At 30.8% G+C, this 7,447-nt stretch overlaps 2 long non-coding RNA genes across 2 annotated transcripts; both read left to right on the top strand.

Annotated features, from left to right (window-relative positions):
• Positions 1–327: 327 nt before the first annotated feature.
• On the top strand, positions 328–1,500 carry LOC145821277 (uncharacterized). The gene is made up of 2 exons (XR_014363303.1): positions 328–447; positions 1,084–1,500. It is a non-coding gene; the product is annotated as an uncharacterized LOC145821277 (long non-coding RNA).
• Positions 1,501–2,433: 933 nt separating this feature from the next.
• On the top strand, positions 2,434–3,378 carry LOC145821276 (uncharacterized). The gene is made up of 2 exons (XR_014363302.1): positions 2,434–2,595; positions 3,232–3,378. It is a non-coding gene; the product is annotated as an uncharacterized LOC145821276 (long non-coding RNA).
• Positions 3,379–7,447: the final 4,069 nt, after the last annotated feature.

Below are 7,447 nucleotides of genomic sequence, written 5' to 3'. Positions count from 1 at the left end.
GTAAAATAATATAATTATTAAAAATTTAGGGGTCAAAATATAAATAATAATAATAATAATGGACATAATAATAAAATAAATAATTAATTTTCTGTTAATATGTGATAATGTGTAATTTAATTAAGAATTAATTAATTTATATAATTATATTAAAATATAGGGTCAAAAAGTAATTATCTTAAATATCTATTAAGGATAAGAACGAATCTATATAATTATTACTGAATCTGCCACGTAGTGCCTTTTCCCCCTATAAATACGGAGGCGCCTGGAGAGAAAACGGCAGGAAGAAAGAAAAAGAAAAGGAAAAGAAAGAAAGAAAGAAAGAAGAAAGAGAGAAGGAAAGGAGAGCAAGGAAAAAAAAAAAGAGAGGAAAGAAAGGAAAGAATTGTGGAAGCTAAAAGGGTCTTTGATGGTGAAAAGAAAGAGTAAGGTATTAAAGTTAAGGTGAGTTATATTATACTTTGAGTCTCCAAAATGTATTTTACTTATATTTTGACTTACCAAAATCTATTTTATAAAAGTTATGTTTTATTAGTATATTTATAAAAGTTATGTTTTATAAAGGTTTCAGTTACGTGGTTTTATTTCTGAACCCTATTTGCTTAAAAGGAAACCCATGGATGTGTCTGTTTTACTTTTAAAGAATATTTGGTTGTGACCTTATATGAAAATGTGTTTTGTAAGTACCACCACGGGAGTCCCATGCCTTGGGGGACTTAAATAACCATTGGCTTAGTGAGTCCCATGCCTTGGGGGACTGAAATAACCATTGGCTTAGTGAGTCCTATGCCTTGGGGGACTGAAATAACCATGGGCTTAGTGATTGACCACTTTGTGGTCCAGTGTTTGTCGTGGATCCATTGACCAGTGTAGTGCTTGGCACTTAGTGATGAACCGTGGTTATGGTTGTATAGTGATTTTCATATTATATGATCTGAAGTATATATCAAATGATTTTCGTATTATATGTATCAAGCTCTTTTGGCCTAACTAATTATCCATGGTGAATTTTATGCCTTATACTCTTAGTATAATATTTCTCACTCTGCCATGAGCTTATAGTTTTTTTACCACTTTCAGGTGGCATGTCGGGACCAGCGTGTGGAGTAGGCACAAAGCACTTTTATTGATGTATTTTTTTTTTTAATGTAAAAATCGGCCTTTTTGGTCAATACCTTTTGTAATAAAAATAGAAGCTCCAATGATTATTTTAGTACCCTTATTTAAATATTTCTTCCGCTTGCGTTTATTAAATTGTTTAAAGATTTGGCCGGAGGTAACCTCGGTTACTGGCCATCACGATGCCTAACCCTTGGGTACGGGGAGCGGGTCGTGACAAATGGTATCAGAGCAATGGTTTATAACAAAAAAAAAAAATCATCATTGGAGCATAGGACACACGCACATTTAAGAAGTGGGATAACGGGTAATTAATACCGAATTATTATATTTTGTTCGTCGATTTAATTATATTATAATTTTATATGATTACATATATAATAAATTTTTTTTTGTGCTTAATTTGTGAAGTATTTGACATAATTTATATTTGTTATAGTAATAAAAAAAAAGGACAAGAAAAGAAGGATGTCGGGCTCAAATATCTACCAAAATTATAATATAATTAAATATATATAATTTGCAGTTCAGTATTCAAAAAAAAAAAAATTATTTTGATGTTTTTTTTTAAAAGTGGATTCAAATTTTAAAGATACTAGTTTTAAAATTATTGCCCATCAATGAAAAGTTCATCTCAAATTTTTCAATTCTTGCATATTATTTTGTCATTGTGTTCTCATCATAAACAAAACAAGTGAAAAGTTTTTAAAGTCGCCCATTATTTCTCATTTTTGCCCAAACCAATTTTTAACAACTAGACAGTGAGTTATTTTTGGTAAAGTTTTTTTTTGAGGTACTATTTTCTATCAGATTAATCATCTAATATATATATATATATATATATATATATATATCAGAGTGCGCAGCGGATAGCTTACATATGACAAATTTCGAGGACGAAATTTTAAAAGGAGGGAAGATTGTGACGACCCAGATTTTCTAATTATTCTGTAGAATTTATACTAATATTATTTAATCCGAACTCGGAAAATATATAATTTATTATATATTATTATGTGTAATTTTGTAAAATAATATAATTATTAAAAATTTAGGGGTCAAAATATAAATAATAATAATAATAATGGACATAATAATAAAATAAATAATTAATTTTCTGTTAATATGTGATAATGTGTAATTTAATTAAGAATTAATTAATTTATATAATTATATTAAAATATAGGGTCAAAAAGTAATTATCTTAAATATCTATTAAGGATAAGAACGAATCTATATAATTATTACTGAATCTGCCACGTAGTGCCTTTTCCCCCTATAAATACGGAGGCTCCTGGAGAGAAAACGGCAGGAAGAAAGAAAAAGAAAAGGAAAAGAAAGAAAGAAAGAAAGAAGAAAGAGAGAAGGAAAGGAGAGAAAGGAAAAAAAAAAAGAGAGGAAAGAAAGGAAAGAATTGTGGAAGCTAAAAGGGTCTTTGATGGTGAAAAGAAAGAGTAAGGTATTAAAGTTAAGGTGAGTTATATTATACTTTGAGTCTCCAAAATGTATTTTACTTATATTTTGACTTACCAAAATCTATTTTATAAAAGTTATGTTTTATTAGTATATTTATAAAAGTTATGTTTTATAAAGGTTTCAGTTACGTGGTTTTATTTCTGAACCCTATTTGCTTAAAAGGAAACCCATGGATGTGTCTGTTTTACTTTTAAAGAATATTTGGTTGTGACCTTATATGAAAATGTGTTTTGTAAGTACCACCACGGGAGTCCCATGCCTTGGGGGACTTAAATAACCATTGGCTTAGTGAGTCCCATGCCTTGGGGGACTGAAATAACCATTGGCTTAGTGAGTCCTATGTCTTGGGGGACTGAAATAACCATGGGCTTAGTGATTGACCACTTTGTGGTCCAGTGTTTGTCGTGGATCCATTGACTAGTGTAGTGCTTGGCACTTAGTGATGAACCGTGGTTATGGTTGTATAGTGATTTTCATATTATATGATCTGAAGTATATATCAAATGATTTTCGTATTATATGTATCAAGCTCTTTTGGCCTAACTAATTATCCATGGTGAATTTTATGCCTTATACTCTTAGTATAATATTTCTCACTCTGCCATGAGCTTATAGTTTTTTTACCACTTTCAGGTGGCATGTCGGGACCAGCGTGTGGAGTAGGCACAAAGCACTTTTATTGATGTATTTTTTTTTTAATGTAAAAATCGGCCTTTTTGGTCAATACCTTTTGTAATAAAAATAGAAGCTCCAATGATTATTTTAGTACCCTTATTTAAATATTTCTTCCGCTTGCGTTTATTAAATTGTTTAAAGATTTGGCCGGAGGTAACCTCAGTTACTGGCCATCACGATGCCTAACCCTTGGGTACGGGGAGCGGGTCGTGACAAGGAACACTATCTTTGCCTTTGTGGTTGGCAGTTTTAAGCTGATGCATGTTGGCTTGGACAACTAGGTTAGCAGTTTGAAGATGCCTAATTTCTGTTTTTAAAACATTGATTTCCATTTTTAAGTCTTGAGTAGTAACTGGTTTTTCAATTATAGGTGAAGATTGTATTCTATTTAAAATATCTTTCATGCTGTAAGTTTAGAGGGGAATTAAAGGTGGTTCAATAATAGCTTTCTAATGTTGATAATAAATATCTAAAAATTTTAACTTCATTTCGGGATCCTTAATTTGTTCAACAAGATCTAGCATGGATTTTTGGTCATCAGTTAAAACATGAATACTAGGACCCCCAAGGTCCAAACCATTCATCTCAACAATAGATTTCCCATAATTTATCTCAGACATCTTATTCAGATTAGTAGAACAACAACAATTAGGTTCTGGTTAATCTAGCTCATCACTAGAGGTAGATGGAGAGTAAAGTTCAGCAATTCCATCGGACTCAGAACTAGTAACAGATTCTTCTTCTGATAATGTATGTAATAACTGTTGAGTTATAATGGGGTCTAAAGACATTTCATGAATTTTTTGTTTTAATTTTGATTTACATCGATTAGCATAATGACCAGTGGCACCACATTTATAGCATTGAACATCTTTCTTAGATGTTGGTCTTTTAACAGTAGGTTTTTTTGGTAAGAAGTGGAAGGAATATGTTTAGGTTTTCTATAGTATCTACGATACTGTTTGGAAGGCCTTTTGTGATAAGATTTTCTGGCCTTAGATGGATACTGGATTTTGGTGTCATAAGCAAATTGATCACAGAATTCATCTAATTCTTTTTTACCAGTAAGATTCTGTATTTTCATCTGGTATTGCAGGTTAAGGTCATTACATAAAAAAAACCTTCTTCGATGATAAGACCCACAAGTTGGCCATAGGTATATTGGTCATAAGGTATGGCCATTTGATCATGACGATCTCGAAGTTTTTTCCAGACTTTTTCTCAAAAAAGGATAGGAAAGCCATCAATAAATTTGGCTTTCCAATGGTCACTGTTAGCATCTAGTCGCTACATGACCTTCATAAAAAACACATCTTTATACCAACGGAAATGTGTTAAAGAAGGACATCTAAGACTCTGGAGGAGTTCATGACTACGGTCATTGCTAACGGAGTGTGCTCCAATAAAATGATATATAATGGTCTAAATTAAAGTATAAACTGCATCTTCTTTGTGGACAATAGTATTTGTAGTCGGATCAGTTTTAATTTTAACAGCATTTAAAACTTCATTCTGTTGAACAGAGGTGAGAACATTATTCCACCATCCTTTAAGGATGCATGTAAAGCCATTTACAACGAATTTAGCTATCTGATGATCAAAATTATTATTCTGTTTACATATTGTAGCATACATAAGAATTTTATGTATTAATTCAAATATCTGATATTCAGAATAACCATCTAAATTCCATTCATAGATGGTTTAGCCGTGATACGAATCGTGGCTATGAAAGAAATCTTCTTCATAAAGAAGATCTTGAGGAGTAAGTCTATGATAATAATACCGACTAGATTCTATTAAGGTTGTTCTTCCTGTTTGTTTGGGGAAGACAGTACAATTTACAGATTGCATATCCTGAAAATTATTCTGAATCTCATAAATGAGAGAATGAGTAATTTCTTCATCCTTCTAATTTAATTCTGGATTTTGAGTAGACAACATATGAATAGAGCTATCGCTAGGTGCTGATTTGCCCAAGTTTAAATCAGTCATTTTTCTCAATAGGGTATCCATGAATTCATTATCCTGATTGGTAGAATGTAGCCTGAAGTTGGTTACTTCTACTGGTGGTTTTATGTTTACAGGTTAAAGAGTAGAGGCTGGAGACGGAACTAATTGACGATTTTTAAAAGTTTCAATGGTTTCCTCAATTCTGATTAATTGTTTGCCAACTGTTTGAAAACATAAATTAGTATAATTATTCTATTTTATTAATAGTACAATATCTTTAATCTGTAAAGTCTCTTTTTGAGTCATTCTGGTTGGAGTTTCCACATAAGTTGTGATGACTAGTGGTTGATGAGAGACATCACTAGGGGCTAACTCTAAAGGCTGTGGTGGAGGATGAGCAGATACTATGGCTTGACCATTAACTGTTGTCCATGTCCTTTGGATATTTTCCAAGACATTAATTTGCTGTTGGTCTGGAATTAGATCCATAACTGTACTACATTCATAATACCATTCGGGAAAATATCTAAGAATTTGGTGTCTCTCAAGATGATAATAATACTGGTTTTTTAACTGTTGAAGTTCATATTGAGTATGGTTATTAAAATACCATAACCTAAATTCCTGATATTTATCTTGCATAAAATCTTGATTTAATTGTTTTCTAATTTCACTTCCTGGTGTAAAATCCATTAAATTTCAAAATTCATATCACTAGCAGTTCGGCTCTCAGGCCTTCTGGTTTCATAAACACGATGAGGAATTTGATGTTCAGATATATGAATACCCTGGATTAGGGTTTCAGGAAGAGTTCCAGAAGAGGATTGACTACGAGGCCTAGAAGGCATTCCTTGGTTTACAGATTCGATTAGTTCAGATATAGAATGGGTGTCCAAATTGCCATCTGAAATCGAATTTATAAAGTACGAAAATACACTATATCAATCATCAGGCAAGTTTTTAACTAGATGGCTTCCATAAATTTAATGAAGCATAACCAAAATCAAACCATAATACAAAACAAATTATCCAAATTTAAGTTTTGCAAGTATTAACTAATAATTTTGATAAGTTTAGCCTAACAAAACCGCCTAAGACATGAGCCAATGGCAGCTTGTCAACATAATATATATATATATATATAAAAGACAATGAGAGAGGAAGATGGTGAATGAGGAGGAACACTTACAGAGAAACTCTGCTAAAAAGTGGATGAGAGGTGAGGCCTATTGTTTGAGAGAGAAAATGAGGATAAGAAATGTGAATCCACTAAACATATTTTTTTGATAGCAAAAAGCAGGAAACCATATTGATAATCATAAACAAGTAGGTTCACAAAAAGTAGGAAACCATATTGATAATCAGCAACAAGTCAGTTAGCAAAAAATAGGAAACCATATTGATAATCAGCAACAAGTCGGTTAGCAAAAAGTAGGAAACCATATTGATAATTAGCAACAAGCAGGAAACCATATTGATGAACTAAGAGAATAATATATCAATAACGGTTAAACTAAGAGGATAATACATCAATAAAGGAGATGAGGAAAAGAAGCAAAAGATACATCAATAAAGAAGAGGGGGATAGGAGCAAAAGAATCCACTAAACATATGAGTGCACAAAGGAGGAGAAGTTTTGTTTGTGGTATAATAAATTTCATAATTAAAATAAATAAAATTAAATCTTTATTGAAGTACTCTAAAATGATTTTTAATCTCAGTGTTCTGTCCACTTTTCATATGATCAGAGAAATACTAGGACCAAATGTATTTGTGAAATAATTTTTTAGAAAGAGTTTATAAAATTTGAAAAATTTATTTGGTTGTATGTTTTGAGAATGGTTTTGGAGTTTTGGAATTTGGACTGATTTAATTTTTTTTTTTTTTTTTTTTTGTAGTTGAATAGATGGGTGTGATAAAAAAAAAAATTGATGGATGTGTAAGATGTGAGAAAGAGAGGAGAGAGAAAAAATAATTGATTGATGTATGTAGTAGAAAAAAAATAATTAAAAAAAAAATTCAAAAATTTTTAACCAAACAAATTTTTTAAATTTTTTTCTCAAAAATTATATTTCTAAATACAAACCAAATAAAAATTTATGAATTCTACATATAAAACATTTAATAAAACATTTAACCAAATAAGTTTGTATATTTTTTAACCAAATAGTTCTACCAAATAAGTTTTATCAAAAATTTTATTAAATGTTTTATATGTAGA

This window comes from Camellia sinensis, chromosome 3, assembly GCF_055761805.1.
Source record: "Camellia sinensis isolate YWXY chromosome 3, ASM5576180v1, whole genome shotgun sequence".
NCBI lineage: Eukaryota > Viridiplantae > Streptophyta > Magnoliopsida > Ericales > Theaceae > Camellia > Camellia sinensis.
The sequence above is the reverse complement of the archived record's forward strand: the minus strand, read 5'-3'. Positions and strand labels throughout refer to the sequence as shown.